Raw genomic sequence first — 19,418 nt, forward strand, 5'->3', positions numbered from 1 at the left:
CAGACACCAGACTCAGATTCATCGGAAGAATCTTAAGGAAATGTAACTCATCCACGGACGAAATGGCTTACAAGGCACTTGTTCGCCCAATTCTTGAGTACTGTTCATCAATCTGGGATCCCTGTCAGGCAGGACCGATAGAGGAGATAGAGAAGATCCAACGAAGAGCGGCACGTTTCGTCACGGGATCGTTTAGCTGACGAGAGAGCGTTACGGAGACAGCGTTACAAACTCCACTGGCAGACGTTACAGGAGAGCCTTGTGGATCACGGAGAGATTTACTACTGAAAGTTCGGAACAGCACTTTTCAGGAGGAGTAGGACAACATATTACATCCCCCCCCCCCCCCCCCACATACATCTCGCGTATTGACCAAGAGGAGAAAATTCGAGAAATTAAAGCTACTCGTAATACAGAGGCTTACCGACAATCATTCTTCTCACGCATTATTGGCGAATGGGCCATGGTTGGACGGTTCAGGTAGTGGTACCGAAAGTACCCTCTGCCACACACCATTAGATTGGTAGCGGAATGTGATGTAGATACAGACGTAGACCGGTAAAAATGAATCACAGACGTTCCTGAAGATGGATTTGTAGTACACGAAAAGACATGGTGCCTGACGGAAATAATAATAAACAGCTACATTAAAAAATAAGTATCTGCTAGCCTTCTATGACTTAACATGAGTAGTCAGATTTGTCACATGCCCTAGTGAGAGTGAAGCGGCAGTGGGGAGTCTAGTGCGTCGCATGGTACACCCCAGGTGTTACATGCTTCATCCACGGTCCCTGCTGTCTTGACATCTTCGCGGGTACCGGGAGCGGTTGGGCCACACTCTCCCCAAGGGGAGTATGTACTGGTCCGTGACTGGCTGTACCCAAGATCGATTGACGACGACAAGGGATCGTACTGTACCCACGTCTCTGTGCCGTTACTGCAGAGTATCCTTAGGCCACCTGTCGACCACCACTCCTTCTATTAGGTACAGTTTCTTATTTTTAAATAGATGTTAAGACTGCAGAACGCTATCTAATTGCAGAAGATTCCAGTTGGAGAGGAGCCTCTGATGACGACAAGAATCTAGCCCGCGCCGCAATCACACTGGCAATGAACTAATCGAACACGAAATCAGCCTTAGTACAATTAATATTGCGGCCGCCTCAACCGCTGACCATGCAAATAATGGGAACAACACCCTGCCTAGACACGACGCTGAAATCGTACCAAGCCACGTTAGAACTGCGAATAATCGCTTAACATACCAATGATTACTGAAGCTAAGCAGTAGTGAATAAATGGGCCTATTTAATGAACCACTCTCGTTGTCTACGATACTGATCTCGTCAGAGCAACAAATTACTTTAATATCAGTACCTGATTATCTTGCGTGATAATAAATGCGACATCCAACTAGCAATTGTTATCTTTCGCAACGAGCTTTTCACAATGCAGTACGTACTCTCTGACATCAACTCAGAACTATTTTATTACTTGTACTAAAATACCAATCTGTCTACCGTCTTTAAATGATTATTCTGTTTATGGACACTTCCATCACTACTGTTAGGAATAATACATTTTTAATTCTCCCTTAAATATTTTACCAACTCGATGCAGCGATAATATGTAAGTGATGAGACTCCGCATGCATCAAGAGATAACGAAACTTTGTTAGTAGCAAAATCTTTGGCCTTTCCTTAAATAATTCAATTACTTCAATTAAACTTATTCATCATTTAGAAACCTTTTCCCTTAATTGAAATTTTTCTTTAATATTGAGAAGATCTACTTTCAGTTGCTTATTTATAATTTCATTCGTTCAAGAACCTTTTACCAAACACATTTAAAAACACCACATTATACGTGATATCGACTCCACTGTATAAATATTTCTAAATTACACTCTTTTATACTTCCGAAAATGATATAGATATATTCACACTACATACCAATTGAACAGACTGGGAAGTTTCCTTTAACCCCAATAAAATTGGATTATTTTTCTTCTAGGTATCTCGCTGATGACCTCGATGTTGAGCGCCCATAAGCCCCCCTCTTCTAGCTGTCTCAATACACGTTGGTTATCACCAGTGAACGAATGCCAGCAAATATACATATTATCAGTCCCCACAATACGAAAACAAGTAATAAAACAAAATATAACAAAAATCCTAAATGTCAACGCCACTTTTCAACTAACCTTAAGTTACAATTTAAAAGCAAATCTTGACTTCTTCAGGCGTTGACCACACGCGACACGCTAAGTTCCCTAACAATTAAATCGGCCACTCGTCACCTTGATGAATCGAGTTTTGGTTTAGCTACGTGTAGCTCGTTAAATGGTTCCTTCAATTTACTATGATTTCTCCTCAATGATACGTGCACACCATCACCGTATCGTGAAACAGTTCGTCGTTCTATGAGCCAATTCGCTGTCTGTTGCAGGCTAGTGGTGTTGGAAATACAACTACCAACACGTGTTCGAGGATTTCCCTTCTCGACACACACACGCACAATACCCAAACCACGTCAATAAGAACGACAAGCAGCCCAATTACCTCTGGGCGCGTCGCGACCACTCAACATACAAAGCAGACGGGATATCAGTCACACCGATTCCACAAAACTCAGCACCTAACAAAGCAATCTCTCAATTAAATCAGGCTCACGCGGGACCCACCCCAGCAAATTTTACGAACGAAACTGTTCCCACGACTATAATCAACAAAATTCCGTGCACTCTCCCAAGACTTAGGTGTCAACTTAGTAGCCTCACTACACGACGCAGTGAAACGCTATAAGATCAGACCTGATATACACCACTACCACCACTTGGTCGGTGAGAGGTCTATCCAGGAACTAACTAATCCTTTTCGTTGTACAATAGGAACCATTTAAAACGAACAAACACGCAACGCCACGCCAACTTTTAACAGTTAATGTAATAATCATCGATGCTGTCGATTCTTCGCAATAGCGGCCGGTTTCTGCGCGTCGCTCAGGCAGCATCTCTGGACGCAACGAGGGCGATATGGTATATCGCTGCAGTCGCGCATGATCGCCACCTGCTATTCCGTAGATGCTCTCATATTATCTAGAACACAATTTGATTTTACTTTTACCACATCATACACGTATATTATCGTGACCACCATGTGTTATCATTGATTTATCACGCAGGACGCTCAGCACCTGTAAGGGCAAATGTACCCCGTGCGTTTTGACACAGCACAAGTGGCGGGTTCAGCGACGTTCGCGGCGCACGAGGCGGAGGGGCAATGTGGAGGCTGGCCGTGTCGCATCGCCCGGTCTGCTTGTGAGTGGACATTTGGCTGCTCCTTCAGCAAGGTCCGAGCAGGCACACGGAGGGAAGGGTTTATTAGTGATTGGGAGCTCTAACATTAGGCGGGTGATGGAGCCCCTTAGGAAAATAGCGGAAAGGTCGGGGAAGAAGCCCAGTGTTCACCCTGTCTGCTTGCCGGGGGGTCTCATCCGAGATGTGGAGGAGGCCCTGCCGGCGGCGATAGAGAGCACTGGGGGCACCCGACTACAAATTGTTGCTCATGTCGGCACCAATGACTCCTGCCGTCTGGGTTCAGAGGTCATCCTCAGTTCATACAGGCGAATGGCGGAGTTGGTGAAGGCGGAAAGCCTCCCTCGCGGGGTGGAATCTGAACTAACTATTTGTAGTATCGTTCCCAGAACCGGTCGCGGTCTCCTGGTTTGGAGCCGAGTGGAAGGCTTAAACCAGAGGCTCAGACGATTCTGCGAAGATCCGGGGTGCAAATTTCTCGACCTCCGCTATCGGGGGGAGAAATGTTCGCTCCCCCTGAATAGGTCGGGCGTGCACTACACGCAGGAAGTGGCTACAAGGGTAGCGGAGTACGTGTGGAGTGAACATGTGGGTTTTTTAGGCTAGAGAATTCCCTCGCTAGGCCCGATAAGACGCCTCCTGTGGCGCGTCAAGGTAGCAGTAGGCAAACCGCAACAGGGAATAACAATATTAATGTGGTAATGTTAAACTGCAGGAGCGTCTGTAGAAAGGTCCCAGAGCTACTCTCATTAATAAACGGTCACAATGCCGACATAATACTAGGAACAGAAAGTTGGCTGGATGTAAACGGTAATGATATTCGAAACTCAGATTGGAATGTATACCGCAGAGACAGTCTGGACAGTGAAGGGGGAGGCGTGTTTATAGAGATAAAAAGTGCAACAGTATCGAAAGAAATTGACGGAGATCCAAAATGTGAAATAATTGGGGTGAAGGTCACGGTTAAAACAGGCTGAAACTTGGTAATTGGATGTCTCTATAGACCCCGTGGATCAGCAGCTGTTGCGGCAGAGCACCTGAAGGAAAATTTGGAATATATTTCGAGTAGATTTCCCGACCATGGGTGGAGAATTTAATTTGCCGGTTATAGACTGGGAGACTCAAACGTTTATAACGAGTAGCAGGGAAAAAGAATATTTTTAAGTGCATTATCTGAAAACTGCCTTGAAAAGATAAACAGAGAGCCGACTCGTGGCGATAACATATTAGACCTTCTGGTGACAAACAGACCCGAACTATTTAAAACAGTTAACGCAGAAAAGGGAATCATTGATCATAAAGCGGTTACTGCATCAATGATTTTTATGGCTGTGTGCATTCATTGCATGTCGCTGCCGTATAGGCGGGTGACCTTGAGGCGGACTTAGCCGCTGAGCGAGGCAGGCAGGCAACGCGGGCCCTAGTATTACTAGGCCCGCGTTTCACGAAAATCAAGTTATCAGTGCTCAGACGATTCTGCGAAGATCCGGGGTGCAAATTTCTCGACCTCCGCTATCGGGGGGAGAAATGTTCGCTCCCCCTGAATAGGTCGGGCGTGCACTACACGCAGGAAGTGGCTACAAGGGTAGCAGAGTACGTGTGGAGTGAACATGTGGGTTTTTTAGGCTAGAGAATTCCCTCGCTAGGCCCGATAAGACGCCTCCTGTGGCGCGTCAAGGTAGCAGTAGGCAAACCGCAACAGGGAATAACAATATTAATGTGGTAATGTTAAACTGCAGGAGCGTCTGTAGAAAGGTCCCAGAGCTACTCTCATTAATAAACGGTCACAATGCCGACATAATACTAGGAACAGAAAGTTGGCTGGATGTAAACGGTAATGATATTCGAAACTCAGATTGGAATGTATACCGCAGAGACAGTCTGGACAGTGAAGGGGGAGGCGTGTTTATAGAGATAAAAAGTGCAACAGTATCGAAAGAAATTGACGGAGATCCAAAATGTGAAATAATTGGGGTGAAGGTCACGGTTAAAACAGGCTGAAACTTGGTAATTGGATGTCTCTATAGACCCCCTGGATCAGCAGCTGTTGCGGCAGAGCACCTGAAGGAAAATTTGGAATATATTTCGAGTAGATTTCCCGACCATGGGTGGAGAATTTAATTTGCCGGTTATAGACTGGGAGACTCAAACGTTTATAACGAGTAGCAGGGAAAAAGAATATTTTTAAGTGCATTATCTGAAAACTGCCTTGAAAAGATAAACAGAGAGCCGACTCGTGGCGATAACATATTAGACCTTCTGGTGACAAACAGACCCGAACTATTTAAAACAGTTAACGCAGAAAAGGGAATCATTGATCATAAAGCGGTTACTGCATCAATGATTTCAGACGTAAACAGAAATATTAAAAAAAGTAGGAAGAATATTCTGTTTAGCAAAAGTGACAAAAAGCAGATTTCAGAGTGAGGGCTCAACATAAAAGTCTTGTCTCAAGTACAGATAGTGTTGAGGATCAGTCGACAAAGTTCAAAACCATCGTACAGTGTGCATTAGATGGATATGTGCCAAGCAAGATCGTAAGAGATGGAAAAGAGCCACCGTGGTACAACAACCGAGTTAGAAAACTGCTGCTGAAGCAAAGGAAACTTCACAGCAAACATAAACATAGTTAGAGCCTTGCTGACGAACGGTATCACATCTCTCATCTCATCATCATCTACTTCCTCTTTCCTTTCTAAAGTAGTGTCTCAAAGTTTATTTCCCTTGTGTAGCCTCTCCTTGAACCTTCCCTTCTTCGCTTAACACTGACCTGCTATCAGAGCTCCTTACATTCATAGAACTGTTTCTCTTTCCTCCAAAGGTCTCTTTAATTTTTCTATATGTGGCATGAATCATTCCCCTACTTACATGTGCTATTACAGCCTTGCATGTGTTGTGTTGTGTGAATATCATTTTTTATGCCTCTGCATTTCATTTTCTGCATGCTTTATTTTTTGCATTTTTATATTTTTTCCTTTCATCAATTTAATTCAATACCCTCTCTGTTATGTAAGGGTTTTTACTAGGCCATGTCATTTTACCTACAGTACTTGCTCCTCTGCTACTTTCACCATTTCACATCTCAAAGTTAACTATTCATCTTTTCTTGTATCCCTTTTTCTTTTTCAGGCAATTGTTGCCTCTCTTGTCCCCTCTCAAACTCTCAAAAACTTCTGGTTCTTCCAATATATCCAGATACCATCTCTTTTATTTCCTACTTTTTCACAGTTTCTTCAGTTTTAATCTGCAGTTCATAACCAATAAATTATGGGCAGAGTCCACATCCACCATTGGAAATATCTCATAGTTTAAAATCTAGTTTTGGAATATCTTTCTTATAACTGTATATTAAATCTGACCCCCCCCCCTCCCCATGAACCATGGACCTTGTTGTTGGTGGAGAGGCTTGCCCACCTCAGCGGTACAGATAGCTGTACCGCAGGTGCAACCTCAACGGAGGGGTATCTGTTGAGAGGCCAGACAAATGTGTGGTTCCTGATGAGGGGCAGCAGCCTTTTCAGTAGAATATTATTATTTGACTAGTTCCACATCGTTACGAAATATCGTATTCCTGATCCATGGAACTAGTATTAATCTAATCTAATCTAATCGAATCTTACGCGAAGCGAAATGTAGTGTGAAGAGGGCTATGCGAGAGGCGTTCAATGAATTCGAAAGTAAAGTTCTATATACTGACATGTCAGAAAATCCTAAGAAATTTTGGACTTGTGTCAAAGCGGTATTGCCGGCCGCGGTGGTCTAGCGGTTCTGGCGCTGCAGTCCGGAACCACGGGACTGCTACGGTCGCAGGTTCGAATCCTGCCTCGGGCATGGGTGTGTGTGATGTCCTTAGGTTAGTTAGGTTTAAGTAGTTCTAAGTTCTAGGGGACTTATGACCTAAGATGTTGAGTCCCATAGTGCTCAGAGCCATTTCAAAGCGGTAGGTGGATCAAAACAAAGTGTCCAGACACTCTGTGACCAAAATGGAACGGCAACAGAGGATGACAGACTAAAGGCCGAAATACTAAATGTCTTTTTCCAAAGCTGTTTCACAGAGGAAGACTGCACTGTAGTTTCTTCTCTAGATCGTCGCACCGATGACAAAATGGTAGATATCGATACAGATGACAGAGGGATAGAAAAAAATTAAAATCACTCAAAAGAGGAAAGGCCACTGGACCTGATGGGATACCAGTTCGATTTTACACAGAGTACGTGAAGGAACTTGCCCGCCTTCTTGCAGCGGTGTACCGTAGGTCTATAGAAGAGCGTAGCGTTCCAAAGGATTGGAAAAGGGAACAGGTCATCCCCGTTTTCAAGAATGGCTATAGAACTATATTTCTAACGTCGATCAGTTGTAGAATTTTGGATCACGTATTATGTTCGAGTATAATGACTTTTCTGGAGACTAGAAATCTACTCTGTAGGAGTCAGCATGGATTTCGAAAAAGACGATCGTGTGAAACCCAGCTCGCGCTATTCGTCCACGAGACTCAGAAGGCCATAGACACGGGTTCCCAGGTAGATGCCGTGTTTCTTGACTTCCGCAAGGCGTTCGATACAGTTCCCCATAGTCGTTTAATGAACAAAGTAAGAGCATATGGACTATCAGACCAATTGTCTGATTGGATTGAAGAGTTCCTAGATAACTGAATGCAGCATGTCATTCTCAATGGAGAGAAGTCTTCCGAAATAAGAGTGATATCAGGTGTGCCACAGGGGAGTGTCGTATGACCGTTGCTATTCACAATATACAAAAATGACCTTGTGGACAACATCGGAAGTTCCCTAAGGTTTTTTTGCGGATGATACTGTAGTATATCGAGAGGTTGTAACAATGGAAAATTGTACTGAAATGCAGGATGATCTGCAACGAATTGATGCATGGTGCAGGGAATGGCAATTGAATCTCAATGTAGACAAGTGTAATGTGCTGCGAATACATAGAAAGAAAGAGCATTTATCATTTAGCTACAATATAGCAGGTCAACAACTGGAAGCAGTTAGTTCCATAAATTATCTGGGAGTAGGCATTAGGAGTGATTTAAAATGGAATGATCATATAAAGTTGATCGTCGATAAAGCAGATGCCAGACTGAGATTCATTGGAAGAATCCTACGTATATCTCGGGAAGAGCATGAGGATAAAATCAGAGAGATTAGAGCCCACACAGAGGCATACCGACAATCTTTCTTTCCATGAACAATACGAGACTGGAATAAAAGGGAGAGCCGATTGAGGTACTCAAAGTACCCTCCGCCACACACCGTCAGGTGGGTTGCGGAGTATGGATGTAGATGTAGATAGATGTAGAAGAGTGAGTGTGCTGTAATAGTGACTTAGCTGCACAAAAGCATAGAATCATCACAGTGAAGTCGAACGATAATATTAAGGGAGCGTACAACGGTTGAAAAAGTAGTTTATAATTAACACATTCCTTCTTACAAGCAAATACCTCTTATGTAGGCTTATGAGCTAACAACAGTCCTTCAAACAAATAAACCTGTCTGCGTCACGAATAAGCCTAAGTGAAATGTTGGTCAGATGAGAATGAATTAATAAGTCATTCCATGCATTAAATACAAGATACTGAAAACTGTTGCTAAGAAGTTCAGCGGCTGGGTGAAGTATAGAATGAATATTCTTTCGACAGAAGATTTGAGGCCAATTCCGATTAAAACCTCTCATGTGTACCCTGGAAATTCTATTGCAGAGAAGGTATAGCTGGAGTCGGAAATGTCGAAGATGGAAATGTTGCCACAATTATTAGAGGAAACGACGCGTAGCATTCAACAGAGAATATTACAAGTACAAGGAAACTGAGTCTAAATTAAAGAAGTTGAATGTAAGCGTATGTTTCCATGGCCTTTGTTACAGTCTATAAAATATTTTGTCTATGTGACTCCTTTGGCTAAATGTAAAATTGTCCGAGTTTTCGGCCACAGTTGCAAATAGTCTTCCTCGGAGTGTTTTCGTTTACTCTTAGCAAAAATGCACTGGACAGGACCGTTTGCAACAATGGCCGAAACGCTTGAGAATTTGCACATTGCCTGTGCGGTCAGATACCAAAATTAATTTTGTTAAAAAATTGTGTTTAAATTAAAATATGTAATGAAACGAAGAGAAACAAAACAACGTAATACGTTGCATAAGTATTTATCTCGGTTGAAAGAAGACGAATAAGATGATGATATCGAAGAATAAGGTTATAGCAGCAATCATCAATGCCATGAATGTGTCATAGTTGTGACTAGTCTGCCCCCGGTAGCTGAGTGGTCAGCGCGGCTGAATGTCAGTCCTAAGGGCCCGGGTTTGATTCGCGGCTGGGTCGGAGATTTTCTCTGCTGAGGGACTGGGTGTTGTGTTGTCCTAATCATCATCATTTCATCCCCATCGACGCGCAAGTCGCCGAAGTGGCGTCAAATCGAAAGACTTGCACGCGGTGAACTGTCTACCCGACGGGAGGATCTAGTCACACGACATTTATTTAGCTATGCTTAACGTGTATGAAGAAGGTGACAGAAATTAGTAATTCTTTCCTACAATTAATGGAACTTGACAAAATTAACTGAGTATGAAGAGGAAAGCTCCATTAGTTTTTCCTTCAATATCTTTCATGATTTTGGATGAATATCATGGATAAAAAATGAAAGTCTGTAATTGCTCAGACCACACAGTTGAGTCCATGGCTAATAAACTCGTCGGAAAGCGTCGTGACATGAGTCAGAAATAACTGCAGTAAATTCATTGTTGTTGTGGTGTTCAGGCCGAAGATTAATTTGATGCAGCTCTGCATGCTAGCCTATCCTGTACGAGCCTCTTCATCTCTGCATAGCTACTGCAATCTACGTCTTTCTGAGTCCTCTTACTATATTCACCTCTTGGTCTCCCTCTACGATTTTTACCCCCGACCCTACCTCCTAGTACTAAACTGGTAATCTCTTGATATCTCAGAATGTACCCCTTCTTTCGGTAACGTTGTGCCACAAATTTATTGTCTCTCCCAGTCTATCCAATACTTCTTCACTAATTACGTGATCGACGCTCATAATCTTCACCGTTCTTCTGTAACACCTTATTTCGAAAGCCTCTGTTCTCTCTTTATATAAGCTGCGCCATGTTCCATTTCGACATGTGGTTACACTCCAGACAAATACTTTCAGAGAAGACTTCCTGACACTCAAATCTATATTCAGTATCAGATTCCTGCTACACTAATCTGATTCCTTTAGCGCCACTTGATCTAATTCGAATACATTCCTACATCCTTATTTTCCTATTTTTTATGATCATCTTATGTCCTCCTCTCAAGACATTGTTCTTCCCTTCAGATGATCTTCAAAGTCCTTTGTCTCTCTGAGAGAATTCCAATATCATTGGCAAACCTCCAAATTTTATGACCTCAGATGTGAAGTCCCATAGTGCCCAGAGCCATTTTTTGACCTTCCAAAGTGCATAAATTCCTTTAGAAAAAAATTCTTTTGGTAGTCCGCGCGACCACTCATGCACCGCCTGGCGTACCTGTTCATCAAAACGGAACTTCTTTCCTCCCATTGCGTCTTGAGTGGTCCAAACATATGTAAATCACTTGGGGCAAGGTCTGGTGAGTATGGTGGATGAGGAAGACACTCAAAATGCAGGTCTGTGATTTTTGCAACTGTTGTACGGACAGTGTGGGGCCTTGCATTGTCATGTTGCAAAAGGACACCTGCTGACAGCATGCCACGTCGCTTTGATTTGATTGCAGGCCACAGATAATTTTTTAGGAGATCTGTGTATGATGCACTGGTGACAGTGGTCCCTCTAGGCATGTAATGCCCCAAAATGACGCCTTTTTCGTCCCAAAAGACAGTCAGCATAACCTTCCCTGCTGATGGTTCTGTTTGAAACTTCTTTGGTATTGAGGATGAGGAATGGCGCCATTCCTTGCTCGCTCTCTTCGTTTCCAGTTGGTGGAAGTGAACCCAGGTTTCGTCCCCAGTAACGACTCTTGCAAGGAAGCCATCACCTTCTCGTTCAAAGCGCCGAAGAAGTACTTCACAAGCATCAACACGTCGTTCTCTCATTTCAGGAGTCAGCTGCCGTGGCACCCATCTTGCAGACACTTTTTGAAAATGGACCACATCGTGCCCAATGTGGTTGCTGACCCATGACTAAACTGTAAACATGCTGCAAGGTCATTCATTGTCACTTGGCGGTTTTCCTTCATTATGGATTCAACCGCTGCAATGTTCTGTGGAGTCACAGCTCGTTGTGCCTGACCGGGAGGATGAGCGCCTTCCACTGAAGTCACACCATTTGCGAACTTCCTACTCCATTCGTAGACTTTCTGCTGTGACAAACATGCATCACCGTGCTGAACTTTCATTCGTCGATCATTTTCAATAGGTTTCACACCTTCACTACGCAAAAGCCGAATAACAGAACGCTATTCTTCCCTGGTGCAAGTCGCAAGTGGGGCGGTCATCTTTATACTGATACTGCGACGGTATGTGTGCATCTGCACTATGCTGCCACCTACAGTCTTTTGTGCACGCTGTTTGTAGCACACTTACCGACTTACAGGATAACGTCGCGAAATTTCGATTTGCTATTACAAATATAAGGTTTTCATTTGACTCACCTAAGTACATATTAAATAACATTGGGGATAGGATACAACGTGTCTCACTTTCTTTTCCACTACTGCTTTCCTTTGATGCTTCTCGACTCTTATAAACACTGTCTGGTTTCTGTACAAGTGGCAAATAGCTTTTCGCTCTCCATATTTTACCCGTGGTAACTCCAAAGAGAGTATTCCAGTCAACTTTTTCGAAAGCTTTCTCTAAGTAGGAAAACTAATCCTACGCAAATAGAATAGCTAATTCGCAGGACTAAAAACTATATGGTCAGTCATGAATCAAGTGTCTGGTCAGCAGCACAAGGTCGACGATAGAAAGTTAGTTCGTAGTAAAAATATTTCGGTTACTGGTAAGTCAGATATATGTACAGCATTTAACAATCACTTTCTGAGGATTGGTAGTGAATTAAACAAAACTTACTTTCTACAGAGAATCATATACCTCTCTTAGAAAATGCCTTTCTGAGATTGATTTCTGAAATACTACAGTGTGATACTGAAAAGGGAGAGATTGTGTCAATAGTTAAATCACTGAAGACTAAGGACTCTCATGGATATGATGGAGTGCCTAACAGAATATTAAAGTACTGTACTGCACATGTTAGCCCGGTGATTAGCCATGTTTGCAATTTTTCCTTTAAGACTGAGAAGTGGTTTAACAAGTGAAAATGCATATTCCCTTTTCTCTATGAGGTAACAGATGGATTAAACAAAATGTTTCGAAAGCTAGGCACCGTTTTTGATTTAACTGAGGCGTCTGACTGTGTTGATCACAAGATATTACTCCAGAAGTAGGACCGTTATGGAATACGGGGAGTAGCTCACGGTTGGTTGACCTCTTACTTTAACAACAGACAGCAAAAGGTGATGTCCCCAGTGTTGAGAATGGCTATCATGTGAGATCTGAGTGGGGCACGGTCAAATTGGGCGACGAGGGGAGAGGGGGTGGGGTGTCAGGGGTCACTGTTGGGGCCACTCATGTTCCTTATTTATAGAAATGGTATGCCCTCTAGTATTTCAAGTGATTTTAAAATATATCTGTTTGTTGACGACACTAGCTTGGTGGTAAAGGATGCTGTGTGCAACATTGGTACTGACATAAGTTCATGGCTTGTAGAAAATAAACTAACGTTAAATCATAGTAAGATTCAGTTTTGACAGCTTCTAATACGCAGTTCACAGAGTGGACATATGATTAGTGAAACTTAACAGTTGTAATGTCAGCCAGTAGACTGCCGTAGAAGTCCCACGTTCACGATCTAGTTCAAAGACTTAATGCTGCCATTTGTACTATCCGAGCGGTGCCTGAAGTAAGTGATAGTTCGACACGAAAAATAGTCTATTTTGCTTATTTTCATTCACTTATGACGTATGGTATTATATTTTGGGGTAACTCTTCCCATCCTCAAAGAAAGTTTTAGGCTCTGAAACGGGTAGTTTGGGCAATAAGTGGTATAATTTAGCGAAACTTTTGTTGGCCCCTGTTGATTAGTCTGGGTATTCTGACATTGTCCTCTCAATATTTACATTCTTTACTGTCGTTTCTTGTTAACAGGATCAGCTCATTCCCGAGAATTAGCAACTCACGCTCAGTTAACACTAGGCAGAAATCCAAACTGCATTTGGATCGCACTTCCTTGGCACTTGTGCAAAAATGTGTGAAATATACTGCTGCATCCATTATCAGAAAGCTACCACAAGAATTCAAAGATGTTTGCAGTAATCCACGCGCTTCCAAATCGAAACTGAAGGGTTTCCTCACGAGTCACTCCGTCTATTCTGTCGAGCAGTTCCTCGAAAAATTTATCTGATGTCTGTATTATATTACTGATCGCATAAACTTATGGCTTGTCTTTTTTGCATTCATAAACATTTTATTTTTTCTTTTATTACTTTTATGTTATAATTTCATGTACTGATGCGTTCCATGCCCTTGGATATTTACTCCTCAGCTTCGTTCTATGGAACTAGATGTGTAAAATAAAATAAAAAATATGTACACAAATGCTATAAATGTAGGTTTATCTTTGCTTAGCTTGTCTTCTAAGTCTTCAAGTCATACGGTCAGCATTCCCCCGTGTGTTTCCACATACATTATATGTTCCAAAAGGAAAAGTTCTTTCGATGTTACAGTACCTATGGAGGTAACATGATATATATATAAGTTAGTCTTAGTGATTTCTCTATGCGTAACGGTACGTAAAGTTGTTTTAATTTCAGTTAAACATACGATAAAAAGTTATGCTTGAGATCTACGACCACTATACGGTTAACTGAATTAAGCGAAAACTGCTTCAGGTCGTTAAATAACAAGAACCCTCTTCTTAAAAACACTAATTGGCATGTTTTGGGCTCGGACCATAATCGGAATATCAGGAAGAAACTTTACACAAAGAACCATTTTAGGTGGTAATTTTAGTGCACTTGACACAATTTTTCGTGTTACGTTCGTTTCTGACATTCTGAAACGCGTCAAGAAAGTATTTATGACAAGTGGATTCTTCCAATATAGCGACCTGAAGCAGTGAAAAGGGCGAGCTCAATTAATTGCATAGTATGCAGTGGTAAGCTTTGGCGAGGTATGCACCAGTCAGACGCCATTGGGGAGTCAGTAAGCTCTTTACCGATGCAGGAACGGGGGTAGAGGATCTATTACACAGACGTATGAGGTGGTGTTAAAGCCGCTGAATATTGTCACAGAAGAAAACCGGATCACTGTGGAGACGGTTTGAACAACGGCTCAACTTGGCCACCTCCTCGCTGAGTTTCCTTGGAACTTGCTGCGGCGGCGGCTCGGAACAACTTCTGCCTGGAGTTTGGGGTCCCAAGTATTCTGCTCTTTGCCAGTGGAAGGCAGCGCGGCAAACCGGAGGAGAGGTTTTGTGCGAGACCTCTGCCGGTTTCCGCAGTGATGCCCACTGTCAACTTCCCGTACCGTTTGTCTTTGCGGTAAGCATAACGAACGACGTGGCCTTTCATCCACTGTGTACCCGAAGATTCCTTCTCCTTTGTCACCAAAACTGTAAATAGACACGCCAGATAGCTAACGTTAATTAATTATTCGTCTTTTTCTGCGTCCTGAAATGTAAGAGATAGACTTCCACAGATATACGATACAATTTGAAAGTGACTAACAAGTAACTCAGTTCATTAATGTAATCGTACCTTTTTCATAATGACGTTTCTCAATTGTTTACCTGGGTGATGTATAGACAGAAATTTAGCATTTTTCATTCAAAAATATTCTAAATTTCTTCCATTGAATTTGAGCTGACTCAGAGTTCATAGAAACGCAACCGATTACCAACACCAAAGGGATAGTGCTTCGTTCAAGGCGTGTCGTGGATAACAACATTGGGGTAAAGAATAATTTACTTTTTTGTCAACAAAAGCAATAGTTCAGCTATTACTACCAATTTTTCTGATGCCAGGAATCTTCTATTTCAGTTTAGACATTTCCATTGCGCTGTAAGCAATACATAAGTCTGCATGTGTGTAACATAAAGCTGTTACAGGCTGAACTGCTGTTCTCACACCTAAAAGTGTCAAAACATGGCACAGTAAAAGCAATTTATTGCAAACAGAGTTATTGTTTCAGAATTGGCAGATCACAGTTAGTTGCGTAAACTTCTTCTGCATGATGTTGACGTCATGTCACATACATGCAGTTATTATAACAATTCAAACGGCCGAAATGTTATAATGAACAGTATTCTATCACTTCTACCAGTATCACAGATTTCATTCGTTGCATAATTTACGTTTTCTGGTGGGTTCTGGAAGTTGTCTGAACCGATTTATATGCACTAAGGACGAACACAAAAGGTTTAAAACTGGGAGCTGTATAAATAGGTGTTGATAAAATATCGGTATATGCATAGCCTGAGTGATACCAAAGCTGATGATTTATCAGGCATGAAACATATTTTCCGTGTAAGATTTTTCAAAATACGAAAATTCTTATTTGAAAAGCGTCGTCAGTTAAGAAATCGGAAGTCCTTCATTTGAATATTTCCAAGAGAGGACTATCGGTATTGACATAAACTCACGGTATCTCAAGAAACGTTTAAATTTGGTACAATATCTTTTGTCACTGTCGTCATATTAAAATATAGTAAAATTTATGGGCTTGGGTCACTACATTAGAGCCACGTTAACAGACATACCTGTCAGAAAATATCTCACGTAAATGAGATGTAATATTTTTAAATGAGCAATATTAACAGTTTTAAAAATTGTGCTTAGTTTCTTAGTTCGGCGTTGCATCAAAGTAATGATATTCGGAAAGTGCGTCTTGCTGACACTGGAGAGGTTCAATTTTTGGTCGCTTGTTCAGAATCTTCTTTTACTCTATTCCCTATTGATGTTTACACATGTTTTTGCATACGACGTGAGTTACACTAACAAGTGAAATACTATTACTTCCTATATTTTTTGCGATGGGCCAGTAAAATGGGAACATTATTAACAGATTTCCACACATTATCTTTACGTCTGCACACAAAACATCTGGAGGTGTAATCGTCGAAAATGCACTCCCGTGGCTTGGTACTGTCAGCTGTACGTTGAGATTCTGGTTGCCATCTGATCCAATACGTGACTGCACCACTCACGCAGTGAGTTCAATCATGTGCAACGAAACGTGCACAGAGTTGGATGTTGTCCAAATTGCTCATGGAAGTGGAAGTGTTACTAAATTGTTTACCACCGCTGTCAAGTGGCTTGCTAACTTGGCTATGTTCTGACATCAGTAGGTTAGTGTTTGTTTTCTGCAACAGGAACTTTACAAGGTGTTGTCAGAGTGGTTGTGTTGTGAGTAAATTGTGAGTATGTGTTCCTGGTCAATTACTTGTCGCGTATCCGGGAACAAGTTGTTGCTCCATCGTGAGAGGCTCCGTAATGACGTGTGATCGGTAACTAGGCATGTGTCGTATTTCTTTCGTAGGCAAACCACGAGAAACTTTAGCTGGTTATAGTTTGTGTCAGGCACCTTGTATTAGCTTTTGTGTTTTAAGATAATTTGTGGCATCTGTTTGAAATCTCAGACTGATCCTATATCTTAGTGGTATAATACGAGTTGTGATTTTATTAACGAGGAAATAAATTTTGCATGTCATTGGAGAGGTACGACCAGAAAGTCACGAGTGTATATTGTCTGATATCTTGAGCAACTAAATTAAGACCGAAGCACTACTGTGCGTTACATGATCACTCATTGGCGTTGTCCGACTACATGTGGTTTGCGAGAGAATTGTCCGGGACAGTATTGGCTTCGACTGGCAGTGTTTTATTAATTTGCCATAATCTTGTTGACTGTCTGGTCATTGGTCGAATTTGGCCATTTCTAATTATGTCGTCGCCTTGTGTTCATCTGTATATGCCTTGAATATTCTCGTCGTGATTTTGGTATTAGTTGTGTGTTGGACACACGCCTGCGCATTTGTTCTAAGTTGTCGGGTTGTGTTGATCGATGTGTGGCTTGAGGATTACCGTTGTTTGTTTTGTCTGGTTCTAAGGAAAAATTGGAAATCTGTGGTAATTTCATATGGGACCAAACTACTTAGGTCATCGGTTCCCAAGCCAACACACTACTTAATGTACCTTAAATTAATTACGCTATGGCAACACACACCCATGCCCGAGGGAGGATTCGAACCTCAGATGGGGGAAGCCGCACGGACCGTGACGAGGTGCCTAGGACCACGTGGCTACCCCGCGTGGCGGTTCTAAGGAACGAGGTCCTTGTTTGTTGTGTTACGTTAACATTCCGTATAATTACCCATGCTAGTTATTTCACGTGCATATTTATTAAGTTGTGCGTTCGTTGTGTTGGTTGACCACTTTCCGCAGTGAATGTCTTGAGCTCTCATCTGCAAAATCGTACAACGAGAACTAGTCTTAATCTGTTAGTCACAAATAGTCCAGGGTGCTGGTTACCACTAAGGCTACCGCAGTATGCTGGGTTTTACTGCCAGTGTTGATCACTCTAGTGCCTGTCTAGTTATAAAGCATAGACGTTCCAGCTCTAAACTGATAATCAATCTTAAGCTAAGGGTAATGCCGATTATTTCGTTGATATTTTATCATTAGTGCCTACTGGCATGGTTGTTAGTGACGTTAAGCTCATTAAAGTTAACACGTAATGAGCGTTCCAGCTTAAGCCACTTTGGATGTAGCTCATAGAGCGACCAAGACTGTGTCTAGTAATGCTTAACGATCTCAACAGAGTGGGAGAAAGATATGTTACGTAACTACTTGGCTATGTACTTTCTATCTGACTAGCAGTACGCATTTCACCATCACGTTTCATATTTCAGTTATCGTATTTAAGTATCTGTGTAATATATATTCTACTCAGATTTTAGTCCACTGTTCGAACGCATCTTTTGGTGTGCTTTTAAATATGGACTGCCAATGGTGTATCTGGTTGAATTGATATCATTTGGTTATTCAGATCTCTGTTTCAGAGGAAGAGAGCTTCCGTTTGTTGGTCTTACGTCTTAGCAGTTGAGGGGTGTGCGCCGTCGTTGCCACCGAAGCCTCGCTGGTCCATTTGGGTTGGGTTCTCACAATTGGCGCGTGGCTCACTCCAATCACGTCGGGGATAACGAATTGGCGTCGCATCCGAGGACTTGTTAATGAAATTGGAGGAAAAGTAATACTGAAAATATTGATAAATTATATTACATCTACGAGGGAAACACCCTTCCCTTACTCCCGAGCGCAGCCCCCACCCCCTTCCATGTGTGTGTGTGTGTGTGTGTGTGTGTGTGTGTGTGTGTGTGTGTGTGTGTGTGTTTGTGGAAGGGGGCGAGGGAGGGTTCGTTAACGTGTGCACGAGCACGCATGCTTCTTAACACCCATGTGCTCCGCATTATTCAAGCGCAGGTGTGAGGTACATTATGCACAAACATGCCTCAGAAGGGCGCATAAAATGCTAGTCTACCTCTGCTCCTGCTCGACAGATTGAAATCTGGAACGTCTCCTACAAAAACAAGTTGACAATAGACTCAGGCTTGATTTCTGTCAAAGTTAATTCTAGGAACGGGCAGTCCAATGAAAACTAGACACGGTAGACCAAGTAAGTAAGCTGTTTATAATTTAAAAATATTGTCTCAATAATTGTAGGTAATCTTATCTCCACTGTGAAACAGGACGGCAATGGGTCAGTGCTTACATGGAAAAATATTTGCGGCTGCCTATGCAACCATAGGTGTACCAAGGCGAGCAGCTCTCCGTCCGAAGCAAATCGAGGGCCACGAGCGCCTTTCCTCATGGCTCCAAAAACATGGAAATCGCATGCACAGAGAATGGGAATCTGTGAAGGATGTGTAATGGCTTGCGAGTCAACTTCTGCACGGAGATCAAAACAACCTTGGCAACATGTGGGGCATCATATATCCTTCACATAGCGCCGATTTATACTCTTCGATTTTCGTATTTTGGCAGCCCTGAAGAAAGACATCCGTGGCCGTTGCTTT

Source organism: Schistocerca cancellata, chromosome 3 (genome assembly GCF_023864275.1).
Source record: "Schistocerca cancellata isolate TAMUIC-IGC-003103 chromosome 3, iqSchCanc2.1, whole genome shotgun sequence".
Taxonomy (NCBI): domain Eukaryota; kingdom Metazoa; phylum Arthropoda; class Insecta; order Orthoptera; family Acrididae; genus Schistocerca; species Schistocerca cancellata.